Below are 21,974 nucleotides of genomic sequence, written 5' to 3' on the forward strand. Positions count from 1 at the left end.
TGATGAGACAAAGTAAAAGATCAACCTCTATTTGTAATGATTTTCGAAGTCTCTTTGCATAAAGAGATATATATATATATATATATATATATATATATATATATATATATATATATATATATATATATATATATATATATTTTATTTTTTTTCTAATTTACAGAGATTTACAACTACAGGCAGCGGCTGCCACCTATTTTTAGAACAAAATGAGTCCTCCAGAAAGCGATCTACTATTCCATCTTTCCAGGTATGGAAGTTCTACGTGTTGTCCTTGCAAGTTGCACTTTTTTTCTTTTACAGTTGGTATGAGGGACAACATCATTAGGCACCATACTGATTTATATTTTTTCTTCATTATTATTTTTCACTCTTTAGTGTCCTACACAAAGCAGTATAGCCCTGAGGAAGACCTTCCATGAAAACGTTGTGGTCCCCACACTTGAAGGTCGAAACGCATCGGTTCACTTTTTGGTTTAACCTTACTTTCTCAACTTCACACAATTTTCCTCTCTCTTTATGCACGAGGTCAAGAGCAGCAACAGGATATAGGTTTTGGAGACTTTATGAAATGTCTAAGTGTACCAAATTAATTGTGGTATAACCGCTCGCAATTAATTCTAATGCTATCTCTGACCTCTCCCTTTTTGGACCGTTAAATTTAAATCTAATCGAGGAAATAATGATGTATGGCTTTCCTGAAGAATGATGTATATTCGCCTTTTCCAACTTTAGGACCAAAAGATATCAAGAATGTGTGTATAGAGGAGGAGCCTAGCGCGCAACCAAGATGGCCGCGTAGGCTTGTGGCTCCCGGGGGCCTCCGCAACCTCCCACGTCTATCCTGTCATAATCCTGATTTTTTCGATGGGCTTTTGTTTATGATCTTGCGCTAAGGTGCCACTCGTTTTCCAAATCGAAATTGGACTCCGGGAACGTGTTTTTTGGCGATCTGAAGTTTGCGGCCTTCTCTGGCCTTGGTGCCGAACTCGGGTTGGTGAGGTGCCCGTCTGCGAATTGAACAACAGCGGCATGCCAGGCTGGGCCTGCCCCGGACCCCGTGCGTTCACTTTCGGTTTCGAGTTAAGCTACCGAGACTGATGCGTGGGACATTGGGAGAGCTGCGCGGAGTACGGAGTGCAAGGCCTAGTCTTGAACTGTAAACAGGCCACTTTCAGTTGGCGGCCCGGATCTCCTGGCCTTCCTCCGGGTGCTGGAGGGTGCTGACCTTGCTGATCGCTGACGATGACGACGAGAGTGGACGGCGACAAACTGAAACCCAAATCTACCCGTTAGGGAGCTTATTCCCAGGCCAACAATATGGACCGCTATGCACAGCCAAAGGGATCCCCTAGTGGATCGCGTAAATCGCCTGAGCCGCCCAAGGAGGCCTCGGGCGCATCATCCGAATTGACCCTGTTGGATGTCATGGGGGCCATTGAGGAGATGAAGGTGACTGTGAACCAGCAATTGGATACTCTGGCTAACAAATTGGACTCGGTGCTGATTGATGTCACCTTGGTCAGAGCGGACCTGTCGAAAACCAATGACCGGGTCGACTCATTGACCCAAGCAGTGTCGAGCCTAACGGTAGATGTGGCCGCCTTGCAGACGACGGTGCGGAGGTTGCAGCTCGCCAGTGACCTGACCGAACGTCGCCTTGAGGACTCCGAAGGCAGGGCCAGACGGAACAACGTCCGCATTATCGGCGTGCCCGAACTGTCGGAGGAGTCTGCTGTGGATCTTTTTGTGGAGGATCTAGTGGTGACTCATCTAGCACCCAAAGGGCTGAGCAAGTTCTTCGCTGTGGAACGGGCCCACAGGATCCCGGGGGGTGCGCCCAAGGTGGGTGCCCCCCCGCGGCCTATCATTGCCCGACTTTTTAAATTTCGGGATAGAGACGCTATCCTGCAGGCGTCGAGGGTGGCTGGGCCATTACGATTTGAGAACTCTAATGTTAGCTTTTACCCAGACTTTACACAAGCGGTTCAAAAGCAACGGATGGGATTCTCAGCCATCAAACGGCGCTTGAGAGACATGGAGTTCAAGTGTGCGATGCTGTTCCCGGCTAGGCTGCGGGTCGAGTTGGATAGTCGCTCCCACTTCTTCGACCGGCCGGAGGCGGTGGGAGAGTGGCTGGATGCCCTGCCCAAGAGTCGGGATCGGGAGGGTCGGATGGCGGAGAGCGGAGAGGGTTTGACGGAGTAGGAATGGAACTGTGATCCTGGTGTTGGACTGTATTGGTAACGTTTTGCACCTGTGGCTGCACTGGACTCCAGTTTGTAACGATTTGCCCCGTGGTATTTGGAGGTTGCGGGGGGCTTGCTGGGGCCCTTTCCTCCTTCTGGGGTTTTTTCTTGTCCTTTTTCCATATTGGGGCAACAGGCACACTGCATGTTGGGGGGGCTGTTCGGGCTCACGCAGGGGTGCAGGGAGGGGGGAGTTTTGTTGGGGTTGATGGGGGGTTGGGGTTTGTTTGTTTGTTTCACAAGGCGGGGTAATATTTTTTGCTGTGCTATTATGATTGTGCTCCCCGGGAGGGGGATATTTTGTGCTGGGAGGGATGGGGGGTAGGGGACTGAGACTTCTTTCCTGGAATGTGAATGGGCTGGGGGACAGGATAAAGCGGGGGGTAGTCCTGCAGTTCTTGAAACGTAGTTCGCCTGACATTGTGTTCTTGCAGGAAACGCACCTCATAGGGAACTCTTTTCATGCCATGAACAGACGAGGATATCGCCTCCTGGCCCATTCTGGTTTCACCTCTGGCTCGAGGGGAGTGGGCATTTTAGTCAGGACCTCTCTCCCGCTGGTGGTGGATGAGGTGCTCCATGACGACAGAGGGCGCTACACTGCGCTGGTGGGGAGGTGGGAGGGTAGATTGATTTCGCTGGTCGCGGTCTACGTGCCGCCGGGCCTGCAGACGGCCACCTTTGCTGATTAGGGGTGCCTGCTACTTGGGCTTCCGGGGGGGTTTTGGTCTTGGGGGGATTTTAACGCAGTGGTTTCCGGAGTTGAAGATCGACACACCCCTAGGGACCTCCCTCGGGCCCAGAACTGGCTGGGGGGCTTTCTGGATACCCTGGGACTGATAGACTGCTGGCGGTTGAAACACCCTGGACAGGCGCAATATGCCTTCCACTCTGGGGCCCACGGTAGTCTTTCGAGGCTTGATTATATGCTAGTGCCTGCGGCCCAAGCTGGGATGATCGGGGAAGTGCGACACTTGGCACGCGGTATAACTGATCACTCCCCTCTTTTGCTACACCTAGATATCGCCTTGGGAGCGGAGGGGAGGGTGGCGCCGATCAACCCCTGGTACCTACGAAACCCCACGATCCGTGCAGACCTGGTTAAGTCTTTGGAACACTATTTTAATGATAACGTGGGGTCGGTGTCTTCCGCCGTCTCCCTTTGGAAGGCCTTTAAGACGGTGCTCCGGGGCCAGGCCCTATCTCTCATTTCCCACACCAAAAAATGCGAGGCGCAGGAGGTTGTTCGGCTAGAAAATGAGATCACCGAGTTGGAGAGTGATTTGGAGCAAGGTGTTACGGATGACAGATTGCATGAGCTGGAGCTTAAGCAGGCCGACTATAAGGCGCTGGTTACTGGATCTGCTAGGAGTATGGGCAGGGAGCAACAGGGGCGATTGTACGATATGGGTGATAAGGCAGGGAAGTTGATTGCCTGGTTGGATAAGAAGGAGAGAGCGAGTCGAGTGGTGCCGGAGATTGAGAGGGTGGATGGTGTGCGTGTGAATGACCCCGGTGACATTGTTGATTGCTTTGCGGAGTATTTTCACGGGGTCTACTCTCCGGTCTCAGAGCGATCGGAGGAAGACTCTCGACTGCTGCTTCGAGATATTACTCTGCCTTCCCTATCTGATGAGGATAAAGTATTGATGGATGCGGCCCTATCGCCAGATGAGATTGCTTTGGCCATTCGCTCCATTGCCTCGGGTAAGGCCATGGGTCCTAATGGACTTCCCATCGAATTGTATAAGCTGCGCCCAGATGCGATTGCCCCGTATCTCCGGGACATGTTCCTTGAGGCTCAGGCGGCGGGCTCCCTCCCTTCTGACCAACGTCTTGCTACTATTGTTGTTATCCACAAGGAAGGGAAGCCGCGGGATCGGTGTACTTCTTACAGGCCTATCTCTTTGTTAAACGCGGAGCCCAAAATCCTCGCCAAGGTACTGGCCAATCATCTGATCCGGGTTGTGGGCGACCTGATTCATCAGGATCAATCCGGTTTTATACCCCATCGCAATACCGCTTTGAACCTGCGGCGACTGCATGGCGTCCTTGCTCGCGCCCCATTCATTCGTGAGCCGGCCATCTTGGCGTCCTTGGACGCTACCATGGCGTTCGACACCTTGGAATGGCCATACATCTGGGCGGCGTTGGCGAAGTTTGGGTTCGGCCCGGGGTTTATCGGTTGGGTGAAATTGCTTTATGACAACCCACTGGCACAGGTAGTGGTCAACGGACGGGTGTCGGCTCCCTTTGTTTTGGGTAGGGGCACCCGACAGGGATATCCACTGTCGCCTCTTCTCTTTGCGCTTTGCTTGGAGCCCCTTGCGGAATGGTTGCGGTGGCACCCCTCGATACGTGGCCTTAGATGGACGCCGGAATACGAGGATCGTGTTTCCCTATATGCGGACGATATCCTCTTGTATCTTGCATCTCCGCGTAAATCGCTCATTGTATTGGTGGATGTGTTGAGCTCCTTTGGTCGCAACTCCGGATTGGTAATTAACTGGGCTAAGTCTTGTGTATACGTTCTCTCTGGGGAGGCCCCCCCCCTTCCGCGGGGGTGCCCTATCCAGATTGCGGAGTCGGGGTTCACGTATTTGGGTATCTTTATAACCCTGGATCCGGTGGCCCGGTATGAACGGAATCTTCTCCCCCCCCTTCAGCGCCTAAGGGCGGATGTGGCGGGTTGGCGGCGGCGGCCGCTCTCGCCGCTCGGCCGGGCAGCATTGTTCAAAATGATGTCGCTACCACGTTTTTTGTACGCCCTGCAGAATACTATGGACGTAGTGCCGGCCCGTTATTTTCGGGAGGTGGAGTGTCTCCAGCGTCGATTGTTTTGGGATGGGCGACCGCGGATTGCTCTTGCTAAACTGACCCTACCGTGGTATGACGGGGGGTCGCCCTCCCTGACATTAAGCGATATTACTGGGCCTCCCAGTTGGCTGCCGTCAATCACGGGATGTATGGCCCTGCTTTGAACCCGGCTTTTGAGATGGACAAATTGCTACTGCCAGGCGGAGACTATAATCGAGCACTATACTCGGGGTCCCTTGATGCTCGGTTGACGGGCCCGACGCGGGTCGCGGTGCAGGTGTGGCATGCAGCAAATGCGGCGATGGGGTGGAGGGATCGCTTGACTCGGGCTACGCCATTGTACGCGTCCCAGCGTTTGGGTTGTCTGTATACTACGAAAGGCTTCGAGAGGTGGGATACGATTGGTATCAGCACGGTAGGGGATCTCTGGACGAAAGGGAAATTCAAGACGTTCGACATGCTGAAAACGGAATACCAGTTGAATGATAGGGAATACTATCGGTATGTTCAAGTTCATCATGCCTTGTGTTCCGTGTTCTCAGACGTGGCGGCTATTCCGGAGCATTCCCCGTTGGAAGACAGAATATTGGACGGCTATGTGCCGGTTAGCACCATTTTGTTGATTTATAAAAAGCTTATCAATGATCGAATGGGTTTGCTGGCCTCATTGCGGGAGACATGGATTGTAGACGGTATAGAACTGGACGACGAGGATTGGGTGTCAGCGGTGGCCTCCCCGAACGAGGTGGCTATCCCGGCCCGATTGCGGTTCGTCCAGCTTAAGATACTGCATAGAGTGTACGTCACGGGGCCCGGCCTGATGCGTATGGGGTATTCGGTGGATGGTTTGTGTAAGCGAGGCTGTGGGCTACTGGTGACTTTTCTCCATATCTTGTGGGAGTGTCCGGAGGTGACTCGGTTTTGGTGCAGAGTGCATGCGGTGTTAGAAGAAGTCACGCATGTTGCCTTGTTGCCGGATGCACGTAGATGCTTGCTGAATGTCTGGGAGCCGACTGATTACAATGTGATGCAGACGCAGTGGGTGACTCTGGGCTATATGGTAGCGAAGCGTGACATTGCACAACTGTGGGGCTCCCAGAGGCCACCAACGGTCTCAGCGTGGAAGGAACACATGGACTGGTGTATGTTTAGAGAGAAAACGGTGTATGTGGCGAGAGGCAAGCCTGGGAAGTGGATTAAGGTGTGGGGTCCCTGGAACTCCTATCGTGGAGGTATTTGCACCCCGCCCCAGACGCGTGAGATGGACGCCTCTCTGTCTCCCTAGCCCCCGCATTCCTGTATGCTCCTGCGACATGCGACTTTGTCGCTTCTGCCTTGCCCCCCTCCCCCCCCCCCCTCTGTCTACCCGGGTTGGTTTACTCCCTCGATACGAGGAGCACATGTTTCTGCCATTAACCTCCTCTGCCTTGTGAGTTTGATGTTTTCTGTTTTTCAAAAATATGAAACCTTTCCTGTTTGTTTAGGGACTGCGGCTGTGGCTGACTGCGATGATTAGCACTTTAGTAACTCTTTTGCTGCTTCATTGATGTGCATGTTAAGTCGTGCCTATGTTTACACTGCGTTTAGCGGCCGGCCTGTTGGTTGTAGGCCCATACTTGTATCTTTTCGAAATTGTAATAAAGGTTTTTAAAAAAAAAAAAAATAGTGCCTAAAAAAAAACAAAAAAAAAAGAATGTGTGTATATTTTACTGTTTGTAATGTATTAATTATGATTTGTTAATGTTCAGTGGTGTTTTAATTTTTGGAACAATGAAAATGTTGTTTCTTTCAAAAAAGAAACAAAAAAGCGGCAATGGTCATAATTAATTGAATTAAAAATATTAAATACTATTTTTGGGATAAAATCTCATTGGTGATGGTAATTAGTTTCTGTATATCCAGACTTACAGTTGCAAAAAATGTTGTTGATGCAATGTTGTTCTGTAGTGGAACTTAAGTGTAGGCAACGTACTGTGTCTAGACTTTAAGTGAATATATTCTTATCTATGGTCTCAGGGGCATCTTTGTTTGTGCCTGTTGTATTTTGAATTCCAGCCCCTGTTGTTCCTCACCTGAATTAGTCCCCCCCCCTTCTTCCTTTAACTGAACTGTGTCATACTCATTCCTTTATTTCCTTCCAAAACAGATTGATGATGATGTGCTGATCATCGCCCTGATTAATACTGTTGTTGTGCATTGTTTGTCTTTGTCACGCCTTTCCCCAAATCCCCATCTAATCATCAAACCCCTAGCCATCTTCTCCTTGGCTGTGTGGTTTATTGAAGTGAGACTTAATTTACACCATGAATGGATCCCACACTTGGTGTAGTGGTTGTGGTGAAATCAACACTAAATACCTGCAGGATCTTCTATTACCTGAGCAATAGCCCACATCAGCCCCACTTACCCAACGAGGCATAAAAGAGATCAATATTTTAATTATAATACAGAAGAACATCATTCGTCAACATCATCATGCAGGCCTTGTGTTGCATAAACGTCTAACCTTTTCCACTCCAGACTCTGAGTTCACTTCTCCTGAGGATTTCTTAACTTTAGTTTTAATTACATTATACCTTCCCATTGCTCAGAAGAAGTTACTATTGCTAGGTTTTATTATAATATCAGATATTCATTGTTGTGTCATGGTGGTAGTAGTCTGGTTTCAATCTTTGTGAAGCTATGATATAAATATATAACCCACTAACTGCGTTTACTTTCTATTTAGTTGCCTGTGATGGATAATCCTTTTGATTAATCCTACAATTGGAGTTCATCTACGTTGAAGTATGTGAGAAAGTGCACTCTTTCTGCATGGTTGCCCCCACTTTTTGCTGAACTGCTGATGTGCTTTGACTGAGTGTGCCCTGGGCACATGCCAATCAGGTACCCTGGGCCTATGTATTTTCTCTGAAATTGCATTGAAAACAAAACCCAATTGGCATCTCTGGCCACAGCTCAGTCCCTGATAACTGGTACCCCAGATACCCAGGGCATTGTGACCAGGGAAGGCCTCTAAGGGCTGCAGCACTTATTGTGCCACCCTTAGAGGCCCTGTGCCTTTACACTCACACACTGCCTTTGCAGGCTGCGTGTTTTGGTGCAGAACAAAGTGAAGAGTTGACATGGCACACATCTCTGTGTGCCTTGCCTAAAACCCACTGCCCTGGCATAGATAAGCCACCCCTCTACCTGAGTGCACTATATCAGTGGTGAGGGTACAGGTGCATGAGCCCTGTGCCCCTACAGTGTCTAAGTCCATTCTTAGAAATTGTAAGTGCAGTGCTGCCATTAAGAATATATGGTGCAGGGAGTTTGTCATTACGAACTCCACTGTACCATAATGGCTGCACTGAAAACTGAGAAGTTTGTTATCAAACTTCTCAGCACATTAAACCCACACTGATGCCAGTGTGGGATTTAATGAAAAATGCACAAATAGGGCATCTTAGAGATGCCCCTTGAAAAATGACCTACCACTAGTGTCCAGGCTGAGCGGCCACCCCCAGACATGTTTCTGGACCCCTGGGTCGAGAGCCGGCTGCTCTCGGGGGCCTGAAACAATGCACATCCTGGGATGAGGTGCTAAGCCTCCACCCCCAGGATGGGCAGGGTCCACGAAGGGGAAGCTTTAAAGGCTTGCCGTCTTTGTGAGCTTCCCCTAGGCCTTTTGCTGCCTTCTGCAACTGGTCCCTACCGTTCCTGACCCCCAATCTGGGCGGGAGAACCGTTGGGAAAACCAAGTGAGGAAGGAAGGCATGGCCAACTCCACCCCTCAGGTGGGGAAGGCGAGGTGAAGCACAACTCTAAGTCCCTGTTATCTTGCAGATGGGGGGACCCAGCCATCCAGGGTGAGGCTTATGCCCCCCCTCTCACTGGATGGTGGCATAATAGGGGGTGTATACACTCCAGGGAAGGGACCCATTGGTTCCAACCTTTTACCTACCTGTAACGCCCCTAAATCTAGTATTTAGGGGCACCCTTGAACCTTGCTTCCTCAGACAAGAAACCAGAAGAAATAAAGAAGAAGAAGGACCGAACAGCTGTGCCGAAGCTAACAAGAGGAGCACGCCCACTGACTTGGCCCCAGCCCTAGCGGCCTTTTCCCACATCGAACCTGCAGAAGCAAAACACTGGTTCAATGACTCCAAGGACCTGCCTTGCCTTCAAAAGAAGAGACTCTGTCTCCTGTGAACACCGGATTTGTTCACCAACAGACTCTAGGTCCGGCAAAGTCTGCGAGTCTGCACCACTCTGCACCTGGCACCCGTGGTGTAGGAGAGTAGGGTCTGCTTTCTATGTTCACCCCCACTTTTTGCTTTTGCTTTACTGGTTTTCGACTTAGATGTGGCTGTGGGCCTGCTAATCAGACCCACAGCCCTGCTGTTCTCTCTCTAAATTGATACTATGTACTTTAGGTGCATAACCCATTTGGATAGGATCACCTTATTGGCCCCTGTACAGTGTACCCTAGGTACCCAGGGCATAGGTGTACCCTAGGCCTACCAGGGGCTGCAGCATGTATTATGCCACCCCTGGCCTGGCTTTCCATTTTGACACAACTGGCTGATCACTCAGCTGGGGCAAGGTCGTGTAATCACCCCTTGCTTAGGTGTAGTATTCCTATACCTAACTTACATATAGACACATGTGTACCTATCAGTCACTCCTATGGCAGGCCTTAACAATCCTGGAGGCAGAGTGCTTGGTAACATGTGAGATGGTGCTCTAGCATGAGCTGAGCCTGTCTGCAGCTTTCGGAACCTTGTCCTTATAGCTGTTCTATGATATAGCCTCCCATATACTCTTAAAGTGCCTTATAATCTTAGACGGTTATGGTAACTATGGTTTGGCTTTATCGAAACATGTCGTGTAAGGTGTCTAACACTGTGGAATAATACCCCCATGCCATTTCTGGACATGAGAATATTATTCCCCCCTTCTAGAGAGAAAGACATGTTAAAATCATACTTCAACTGTTAGCCTCTGACCAAAGCCTCAGCATCACAAAATGGATGCTGCTGCCACGACACAAGTCTGACCTCCTGCAGCTGGGAGTGATCCCAGCCAGGGAGGCCTGGACAATAGGTTTCCTGCGTGGGGAGGTGCTAGCACCTCCCCAGACAGCCTTTAGTGTATTGGGGCAGGGTGGGCTGAAAGGAATGAGACATGCCTGGGGCACACAAGGTGTTCCTTGCATAGTCCAGTTCAAACCGGCGCTGGGGCACTCCAGCCCCAGCTCTGGCGCGAAACTGGACAAAGGGAAGTGGGTGTAACCACCCCCTCCCAGGTCCCACCCATAAGGCGTGACCTAGCAGGTATCCCAGCCCCCCAGATTAGTATAAGAGTGGGAGTTGGGCCTCAAGACTTTAGATTATCCTGAACCTGCAAAACTTGAACAGAAACTCTGGACCTTCGACATTCGACGAAAGAAGAAGACTGAAGAATCTCCCTTGTAGCCAAGGAGTGGCTACCCTGTGCAAACAGGCACCATCAAGAGACTACCCTTTGCTTTGCCCACGTTCTACGAGGAACCGACTGCAGAGCCCGACCAGAGCCTTGACTTCCAGACTTCTCCGACCCTGATCCACATCCAGAGCAAAGCTGAGATCCGTGGAGGCGACGAGCGACGTGGGACCGGCTACCTGGGAAAAGTGGCTAGTAACTTAAAGCGCAGCTTCTGAGGTACCCTCGAAGTTGTGCACCGGGGATTGAGAAGCCCCAACCCCAAGCATCATCTGCACCGAAGACCAGCCCCCCACACTCCACGAGTCCTGCGTGGGGCCCTTCTGCATTTTCCTGCTTGCCGCGTCTGTCCGGTTGCTTGCCCGCTGGCTAGTGGCCTTTGTGACGACGCACCCTGAAATCTTCTGCGCTGGTTTGGCTCCTCCAGACTGGCTCCCGCTTCTCTGCAAAGAAGAAGCACCCCAGACCTTCCTGGTCTGCACCAGAAGCAAGTCCTCCGTTCTTCGTGGGTTCCGCTTGCCAAGGCTTGGTGAGTCCTAGTCCAACTTCGACGCCGCCGACAGCAAGAGCCTTCGTGGGACAGCTCGCCTCCTGGTCCTGGTTGTCCTCGATGCTTCCTGGTCCTCCTGGCTGCAGTGACAAGCTTCACCTTCACCTGCAATCTTCACGACATCGCCTGGTTCCTTCCTGGTTCCACGTGGTCACTGGCTAGTGACCTTGACTCTGTCCCTTCTGCTTGCAGGTTTCTTCTCTTCTTGATCCCAGCCTTGGGATCCACCGGACACTCTTCACTGACTGCCTGTCAGCATCTTTCTTCAGGCATCCATAGGAGTCGACGACGAAAACGACGCATCTTCACCCCTATGCACCCGCAGCCTGTGGGCTAGGTAACTTGGGTACTCCAGTGCTCATCAGGATAGTGACTATCCTAGTGTCTAGTTTTCAAGTCTCAACTTCCTAGCTACTCCGGAAGTGTCCTAAATCTACCGTTTTCTAAACTGTATTATTGCTATTGACTTTTACGCATTACGCGTGAGTGTTTCCACTCTGCACACGAATCCCGTGGGCCTCCCACTTCCTAACTAATGCTAGTGTAGTGTAGCCCCAGCGATTCCCTAGGCCTAGGCCTATTCTATTTCCGTGACAGTGGTTCTTATACCACTTACTTAGTATATGGTTTGCGTGGCCCCTAGGGCCTAACTGTATTACTTACCTGTGTGACTTAATGTATGCTTAAATAAGACTGTGTTGTACTTACCTCTAATCTCATAAAGAGTGCTGAGGGTTTGACTAGAATAAATACACTTTATTTTATATATATATCTGTTGTGGTGTCCTTTCATTTGGTATTCAAGGGATTATATATGGTATCACAGCTGGCTTCACATGCCATTCAGAGTTTAGCCTAAGACTGCTCTTGTCCATGCTACCACTAGGATAGCTGGTCTATAAGGTTGACTTTACAACCAATCACCATAAGGGTATTTGGACTGATATAAGGTGTACACCAGAACTAGTGACATCATACATCAGGCCAACTTCTCACATTGGTGAGCAGCTGTTGGGATCTGAGCTTGCTGTTGTAATACCATTGTAATCTTGAGATACTAAATTGAAAGATCACACAGATATTGTCTAGGTACATATAACATAGATTATAATACTTAAGTCCTACTGGACTTTGTAGTTGTAGGTTGAAGGGAGTAACACACCCTGACTACAACTACTAGAGAGGTTTAGTAGATACAACTAGTGTAGGTAGGTGCACACACCACACCCTCACTAGATCATGTCTCTGAGAGGAGTTCAAGTAGATGCTCCCTCAGGAGGATCAGGTCTGCAAAAGACCCCCTCTAGATATGATACCTTAACATTCCAGGAGATGAGACACTTGTGTACCTCCAGAGGAATAAAACAGGATGCAAACCCTACCCTCCTTCAGTTAAGACAACTCCTAGAGGAGTATGACATTATTAGGGCATCTCAGGCAGGTACCCTAGGTACAGAGGAGGGTCTACCCACCACAGAGGAGTCAGAGGAGACTTCAGATGAAGAGGTAGACAGCCAGGGCCAAGTAGGAAGACTTAGCCAGGCTAACCTAAGCTTACATGGGAGTTTGAATGGGGTCCCCCCTTACAGACCCCCAAGTAGGCTTACACAGAGAAGCAGGAGGGACAGATCCCCTTCAAGGGAATCCATCCACTCCCATGTCTCTAACATCTCTAATGCTTCCTCTCACAGGGGAATGACTTCCCCTGAGAGAAAGGAGCATGAAGCCAGAATGAGGGAAGCTAATCTGAGGATTCAGAGGGAAGAACTTGCCCTTGCCAAAGAGAAGCTTGCTCTGGCTAGAGAACAAAAGTTGAGTGGGTCAGAACCCACTGGTGGCAGCAATATCCCTAAGGATAGAGACAGGCACTATGATAATAGAAACCTGAGCAAGATTGTCCCTCCCTACAAGTGTGGGGATGACATCCACAAATGGATAACTGCTTTGGAGAGAGCTTGCAAAGTACAGCAGGTACCCCAAAGTCAGTGGGCAGCTATCTTGTGGCTCTCCTTCTCTGAGAAAGGCAGAGACAAGCTCCTCACAGTTAGTGATGAGGATGCAGATAATTACACTGTCCTGAAGAGTGCTCTGATTGATGGGTTTGGCCTAACCACTGAACAATACAGGTTGTTGTTCAGGGATACCCAGAAGACACAGACTCAGGACTGGACTGACTTTGTAGATTGTGCCACTAAGGCTCTGGAAGGCTGGCTAATGGGAAGTAAGGTTAAGGACTATACAGGATTGTATAATTTGATCATGAGAGAACAAATACTTAACAACTGTCAAAACCAGCTATTGCATCAACACCTGATTGATTCTGATCTGACTTCTCCCCAAGAATTGGGAAAGAAGGCAGATAGATGGGTCAGGACTAGAGTTAAGCAGAAAAACCAGAACCAGGGCGGTGATCAGAAAAAGGCAGACCAGAAGGGTAATGAGCAGAAACAAAAAGACCAGAAGTCTTCACCAGGCCCCCAAAAGGCTCAGGGGGAGGGTGGTCCCAAAAAGGATAAAAAGAAAGATGGCCAAAAGAAACCATGGTGCAACTATTGTAAGTCCAACTCACATTGGTTTAGTGAGTGCACCAAAAAGGATAAGCCCCCAGCCACCATTGCCCCTAAGGCAACTGTACCCCCTAGTTCAGCTGTAAGTGGTGGTTCCCAGCAAAAGGGTGTAGTAGGGTTAACCCTGGGAACTGAGGAGGATTCTGGCCTAGTCAGAGTACCTACTCAGGCTGTTCTGATCTGTGATGGGGACTTAGCTTTGTCCTCTACTGTAGGCCCCAGTAACCTGGGCAAGTACAGACAGACACCTTTTATCAACCAAAGAATGGCTCAGGCCTACAGGGACACTGGAGCTAGTGTCACAATGGTGACACCTGCTTTTGTGGACCCTGGACAGATCATACTAGGTGAGAATTACCTAGTGACCAACGCTAGCAATGCCACTACCTCCCATAGTGTGGCTATTGTTAACTTCTCCTGGGGAGGAGTAACTGGCCTCAAGAAAGTTGTTGTTAGTTCAGACCTTCCTGTAGAGTGTTTACTGGGCAATGATCTTGAAACTTCAGTTTGGTCTGAAGTGGAGTATAGGACCCATGCAGAAATGCTGGGGATAGATGCACATGTCCTTGCTGTGACCAGGTCACAGGCCAAAAAGTGCACCACTGAACAAGTGCTGGATCCTGAAACTATGGACCAGTCACAACCCAAGAGAAAGAGCAGTAGGGTTAAGGCTGTGCCTTCCCCCCTGCCTCAGGTGGTGGATCAGCCCTCCCAGGAGGATGATTCTGAGAGCCCTGAAGGAACTGTCCTAGAAGAACTTGAACCTGATCAGGTTGAGTTTCTTGGGACAGGGGGACCTTCAAGGGCAGATCTGAGGCAGGCTCAATTAGACTGCCCCTCTCTTGAACCCCTCAGACAGCTGGCTGCTGCTGAGGCTGCAGGGAATGCTCAAGGTACCCATAGAGTGTATTGGGATGAAGGGCTACTGTATTCAGAGGCTAGAGACCCCAAGCCTGGTGCATCCAGGAGGTTGGTCATACCACTGAAGTTCAGAGGCTTCCTTCTCACCTTGGCCCATGATATTCCCCTTGCAGGACATCTAGGCCAGAACAAGACTTGGGACAGGCTTGTCCCTCACTTTCACTGGCCCCATATGTCAGAAGATACTAAGGAGTTTTGTCGCTCCTGTGTCACCTGCCAAGCCAGTGGCAAATCAGGTGGCACCACAAAGGCCCCCCTCATACCACTACCTGTGGTGGGGGTCCCCTTTGAAAGAGTGGGCATAGATATTGTAGGACCAATGGACCCACAAACAGCATCTGGGCACAGATTCATACTGGTGATAGTGGACCATGCCACCAGGTACCCAGAAGCAATTCCCCTGAGGACCACAACAGCTCCTGTTGTGGCAAGGGCCCTGCTTGGAGTATTCTCCAGAGTGGGCTTTCCAAAGGAGGTCATTTCTGACAGAGGTACCAACTTCATGTCAGGATACTTGACTGCAATGTGGAAGGAGTGTGGTGTTAACTACAAGTTCACCACACCCTATCACCCACAGTGCAATGGGCTTGTTGAGAGATTCAACAAGACCCTAAAGGGAATGATAAAAGGATTACCAGACAAGCTTAGGCGAAGATGGGACATCCTTTTACCCTGCCTTCTGTTTGCTTACAGAGAGGTCCCACAAAAGGGGGTTGGCTACAGCCCTTTTGAGCTTTTGTTTGGGCATCCTGTAAGAGGACCCCTGTGTTTGGTGAAGGAAGGATGGGAGAGACCTCTCAGACAACCCAAACTAGACATAGTGGATTATGTACTTGGTCTCCGCTCCAGGATGGCAGAGTATATGAAGAAGGCTTCTAAAAACCTTAAGGCAAGCCAAGAACTCCAAAAAGCTTGGCATGACCAAAAGGCTGTACTGACTGTTTACCAGCCAGGACAGAAAGTGTGGGTGTTGGAGCCAGTGGCCCCAGCAGCACTCCAAGACAAATGGTCTGGACCCCACACTATTGTTGAGAAAAAGGGAGAAGTCACCTACTTGGTGGACCTTGGGACTCCCAGAAGCCCCCACAGGGTGCTTCATGTCAACAGATTGAAGGCATATGTTGACAGGGCAGACATGGGGCTACTCATGGCTACAGATGAGGGGCAGGAGGAAGAGAGTGACCCTCTCCCAGACCTGTTGACTCAGAACCCTGATGATGGCTCAGTTGATGGTGTGGTCTTTTCTGACAGCCTCACTGTCCATCAGCAACAGGACTGCAGACAGGTTCTGCAATCCTACAGACATATGTTCTCTCTGACCCCAAGTCAGACAAACTGGTGCACCCATGAGGTGGACACTGGTGACAGTCTGCCTGTGAAGAGTAAAATCTACAGGCAACCTGACCATGTCAGGGACTGCATAAAAGTTGAGGTACAAAAGATGTTGGAGCTGGGAGTCATTGAACCTTCAGAGAGCCCTTGGGCTAGTGCTGTAGTTCTTGTGCCAAAACCTCACACCCAAGATGGTAAGAGAGAGATGAGGTTTTGCGTGGATTACAGAGGTCTCAATGCTGTCACTAGGACAGATGCCCACCCAATACCTAGGGCAGATGAGCTCATTGACAGACTGGCAGCTGCTAAGTTTTTGAGCACATTTGACCCAACAGCAGGCTACTGGCAAATCAGACTAGCTGAGAGTGCAAAGGCCAAAACTGCTTTCTCGACCCCAGGAGGACATTATCAATTTGTGGTAATGCCCTTTGGTTTGAAGAATGCACCTGCCACTTTCCAAAGGTTGGTGAATCAAGTCCTTACTGGGTTGGATGATTATTGTGCAGCTTATCTTGATGATATTGCTGTCTTTAGCTCCACCTGGGAGGATCACCTGGTCCACCTGAGGAATGTTTTAGAGGCCCTGCAAAAGGCAGGCCTCACTATCAAGGCCACTAAGTGCCAGATAGGGCAGAGCAAGGTTGTATACCTGGGCCACCTAGTTGGTGGGGGTCAGGTTCAACCACTGGAGAGCAAGATCCAGACCATAAAGGACTGGGCTCCTCCAACTACCCAGACTCAGGTCAGAGCTTTCTTGGGCCTGACTGGGTACTACAGAAAGTTTGTTAAGAATTATGGGTCCATAGTGACACCACTTAATGACTTGACCTCCAAGAAGATGCCAAAGAAAGTTCAGTGGACAGTAAGCTGTCAAAAAGCATTTGATGACCTGAAGCAGGCCATGTGCAGTGCACCTATTCTGAAAAGTCCAGACTACTCCAAAGAGTTCATTGTCCAGACAGATGCTTCTGAGTTAGGTGTGGGAGCTGTTCTTTCACAACTGAATGTAGATGGTCAAGACCAGCCCATTGCTTTTATAAGTAGAAGGCTGACCCCTAGAGAGAAACGTTGGTCAGCTATTGAGAGGGAGGCCTTTGCTGTGGTTTGGGCCCTGAAGAAGCTGAGGCCATACTTGTTTGGCACTCACTTCAAGATTCAGACAGACCATAAGCCCCTCTTGTGGCTAAATCAGATGAAGGGTGAAAATCCCAAACTTCTTAGGTGGTCCATTTCCCTACAGGGGATGGACTTCACAGTGGAACATAGACCTGGGACTGACCATGCCAATGCAGATGGACTCTCCAGATATTTCCACTTAGAACATGAAGACTCAACTGGTCAAGGTTAGTTTAATGTCCCTAAGTTTGGGGGGGGGGGGGGGTTGTGTAGGAGAGTAGGGTCTGCTTTCTATGTTCACCCCCACTTTTTGCTTTTGCTTTACTGGTTTTTGACTTAGATGTGGCTGTGGGCCTGCTAATCAGACCCACAGCCCTGCTGTTCTCTCTCTAAATTGATACTATGTACTTTAGGTGCATAACCCCTTTGGATAGGATCACCTTATTGGCCCCTGTACAGTGTACCCTAGGTACCCAGGGCATAGGTGTACCCTAGGCCTACCAGGGGCTGCAGCATGTATTATGCCACCCCTGGCCTGGCCTTCCATTTTGACACAACTGGCTGATCACTCAGCTGGGGCAAGATCGTGTAATCACGCCTTGCTTAGGTGTAGTATTCCTATACCTAACTTACATATAGACACGTGTACCTATCAGTCACTCCTATGGCAGGCCTTAACAATCCTGGAGGCAGAGTGCTTGGTAACATGTGAGATGGTGCTCTAGCATGAGCTGAGCCTGTCTGCAGCTTTCGGAACCTTGTCCTTATAGCTGTTCTATGATATAGCCTCCCATATACTCTTAAAGTGCCTTATAATCTTAGACGGTTATGGTAACTATGGTTTGGCTTTATCGAAACATGTCGTGTAAGGTGTCTAACACTGTGGAATAATACCCCCATGCCATTTCTGGACATGAGAATATTATTCCCCCCTTCTAGAGGGAAAGACATGTTAAAATCATACTTCAACTGTTAGCCTCTGACCAAAGCCTCAGCATCACAAAATGGATGCTGCTGCCACGACACAAGTCTGACCTCCTGCAGCTGGGAGTGATCCCAGCCAGGGAGGCCTGGACAATAGGTTTCCTGCGTGGGGAGGTGCTAGCACCTCCCCAGACAGCCTTTAGTGTATTGGGGCAGGGTGGGCTGAAAGGAATGAGACATGCCTGGGGCACACAAGGTGTTCCTTACATAGTCCAGTTCAAACCGGCGCTGGGGCACTCCAGCCCCAGCTCTGGCGCGAAACTGGACAAAGGGAAGTGGGTGTAACCACCCCCTCCCAGGTCCCACCCATAAGGCGTGACCTAGCAGGTATCCCAGCCCCCCAGATTAGTATAAGAGTGGGAGTTGGGCCTCAAGACTTTAGATTATCCTGAACCTGCAAAACTTGAACAGAAACTCTGGACTTTCGACATTCGACGAAAGAAGAAGACTGAAGAATCTCCCTTGTAGCCAAGGAGTGGCTACCCTGTGCAAACAGGCACCATCAAGAGACTACCCTTTGCTTTGCCCACGTTCTACAAGGAACCGACTGCAGAGCCCGACCAGAGCCTTGACTTCCAGACTTCTCCGACCCTGATCCACATCCACAGCAAAGCTGAGATCCGTGGAGGCGACGAGCGACGTGGGACCGGCTACCTGGGAAAAGTGGCTAGTAACTTAAAGCGCAGCTTCTGAGGTACCCTCGAAGTTGTGCACTGGGGATTGAGAAGCCCCAACCCCAAGCACCATCTGCACCGAAGACCAGCCCCCCACACTCCACGAGTCCTGCGTGGGGCCCTTCTGCATTTTCCTGCTTGCCGCGTCTGTCCAGTTGCTTGCCCGCTGGCTAGTGGCCTTTGTGACGACGCACCCTGAAATCTTCTGCGCTGGTTTGGCTCCTCCAGACTGGCTCCCGCTTCTCTGCAAAGAAGAAGCACCCCAGACCTTCCTGGTCTGCACCAGAAGCAAGTCCTCCGTTCTTCGTGGGTTCCGCTTGCCAAGGCTTGGTGAGTCCTAGTCCAACTTCGACGCCGCCGACAGCAAGAGCCTTCGTGGGACAGCTCGCCTCCTGGTCCTGGTCGTCCTCGACGGTTCCTGGTCCTCCTAGCTGCAGCGACAAGCTTCACCTTCACCTGCAATCTTCACGACATCGCCTGGTTCCTTCCTGGTTCCACGTGGTCACTGGCTAGTGACCTTGACTCTGTCCCTTCTGCTTGCAGGTTTCTTCTCTTCTTGATCCCAGCCTTGGGATCCACCGGACACTCTTCACTGACTGCCTGTCAGCATCTTTCTTCAGGCATCCATAGGAGTCGACGACGAAAACGACGCATCTTCACCCCTATGCACCCGCAGCCTGTGGGCTAGGTAACTTGGGTACTCCGGTGCTCATCAGGATAGTGACTATCCTAGTGTCTAGTTTTCAAGTCTCAACTTCCTAGCTACTCCGGAAGTGTCCTAAATCTACCGTTTTCTAAACTGTATTATTGCTATTGACTTTTACGCATTACGCGTGAGTGTTTCCACTCTGCACACGAATCCCGTGGGCCTCCCACTTCCTAACTAACGCTAGTGTAGTGTAGCCCCAGCGATTCCCTAGGCCTAGGCCTATTCTATTTCCGTGACAGTGGTTCTTATACCACTTACTTAGTATATGGTTTGCGTGGCCCCTAGGGCCTAACTGTATTACTTACCTGTGTGACTTAATGTATGCTTAAATAAGACTGTGTTGTACTTACCTCTAATCACATAAAGAGTGCTGAGGGTTTGACTAGAATAAATACACTTTATTTTATATATATATCTGTTGTGGTGTCCTTTCATTTGGTATTCAAGGGATTATATATGGTATCACAGCTGGCTTCACATGCCATTCAGAGTTTAGCCTAAGACTGCTCTTGTCCATGCTACCACTAGGATAGCTGGTCTATAAGGTTGACTTTACAACCAATCACCATAAGGGTATTTGGACTGATATAAGGTGTACACTAGAACTAGTGACATCATACATCAGGCCAACTTCTCACACGTGGCCTAAGTTCTCGGGTGGCCTAACACCAAAAGGAGGTCTCCCCAGTGAACCTGACCTCTGATCTGGTGACCCCTGACCTGCCTCAAGCCTCCAGTCGACACCTGCAGCCTCAAACCGAAGGTCCCCCCAACCGCGACCAGGAGCTAGTAAGAAGATCTGACCCTAAAAGGCACCCCTGCACCCAACGCCCCACGGCCTTGGGTGGCCCGACCGACAGTCACTAGCCAACCCCCAGCATCCCAACTTACCTCTCCAAGTGGTGGTCACACCCAGAAGACCTTCATCCCCGAGCCTGCAGTGTGTTTGCAAATCAGAGACTCCCCATTGAAAGCTACAGGGCACCCAATGCCAAAACAGCACTCTGCACCCGGCCGCCCAGTGCCGCTTAGGGTGCACCTTTTGTGCTGGCTTGAACACCCATTCGCCCTGAGCTTAAGTCCAGGAGCTTTGCTCCCACAACCCAGTGGCCTGCTAGTCAGCAGCCACCAACCGGAAGCCCCATATTCCCCTTTGGATAACATTGGGCCTCAGCACTCTGCAACCGGCCGCCCTAGTGCTCCTGAGGGTATAACAAGAGTGCATCATTGACCCTGAGTCTACCCCCAGAATACCAACTGCCACAACCAAATACTTACCTTTGAACCGATAAGCCTATTTTCCTCCATAGGATAACATAGACTGTTTTTCTGTGAAAAGTTTCTAAGTGCGGAGTTGGAAAATCTAAGAAACCCTTTAAAGCTGTAACTAAATAACAAAAACGCTTGTACTTACCTGTTTACAGGAAATGTCCCAGTGCAGTATCCAGGTATACTGCACTGTGTAAGGAAAGTAATCTGTAAAGTAATCTACTTGACCCACTTATAAAAAGCGAATACAAAGTATATGGACAGTATATCGAAAGCATTGCCTTACTAGTAGCTCTACTGTAATCAAGTCAAAGTGCATATACAATTGCAATTCAAACTGTTTACAAACTGCATTTCTACTGTAAATTATTTATTGCTTACCTGTGCCAGGCTTGCTTGGTTCTAGAAAATAAAATAACAAAAAAAATATTTTTATACAAAACCAATTGGTCTGAAGTTCAGTCTTTGAGTGTGTAAAATCATTTGCTGATTGAGTGTGTACAACAAATGCTTAACACTACCCCCTTATACAGCCTTACTGCTCGACCACACAACCACAAATAGAGAGTATGGTGCTATCTACTTTTACATCTGCCTACCTTTGGGGGTTCACTGGACTCTGTGCTTACTATACCTCACTTTGGTATAGTATATACAGAGCCAGCTTCCTACAGAGTGAGATCTTGACTTTTGTGATGCCTTCCCTGTTAGCGCCCTAGCCTGCTACTACTTCCACCACCATTAAGAAGGCAATTTGGGAAACCCTGCAGCAAGGTTTTGGAACATTTAGAGAGGTAGCAACCATCACTTCATCTATTCAGGTAAGAGAACGATGGAGTGAAGTGAACTAGTTCAGTTAGTCAGTGACTAGCTTCTACTGCAGATAAGTACTTTGACTTTCCTTGTCGGTCTAGGTTGTTGTGCGCAACATCGGAAATGGCAGCATACCCCCTTAATGGTCAATATAGTTACAGAGGGTGGTAGGAAAAGGGTATAACCAATCATAACTAACTGGTATACATTTTGATAATTGGATTAAAAAAGCAGGCTGGGCAAAAAAGGAAGCAGTGTAAAGTAAAAGTAAACCCACCATCTACACCCACAACAGCCCCACCTCTTCCCAAATAAAATTCCCCTGCCCCCCAATCAATAACCAATGTCCAATTTCCAAAGAAAACTGTCCGACAAAGTCCAGACCACCAGTCCCAACTCCCTTCCCAATTCCCACCCTCTACACGTACAAAAGCCCCTACCACCAAAACAAAAATAAAAAAAGGGCTCAGAAGAAGGTGTACTTGGTGTGGGTCCAGATTTCCTGCT

Source organism: Triturus cristatus, chromosome 3_2 (assembly GCF_964204655.1).
Source record: "Triturus cristatus chromosome 3_2, aTriCri1.1, whole genome shotgun sequence".
In the NCBI taxonomy this organism is placed as follows: Eukaryota; Metazoa; Chordata; class Amphibia; order Caudata; family Salamandridae; genus Triturus; species Triturus cristatus.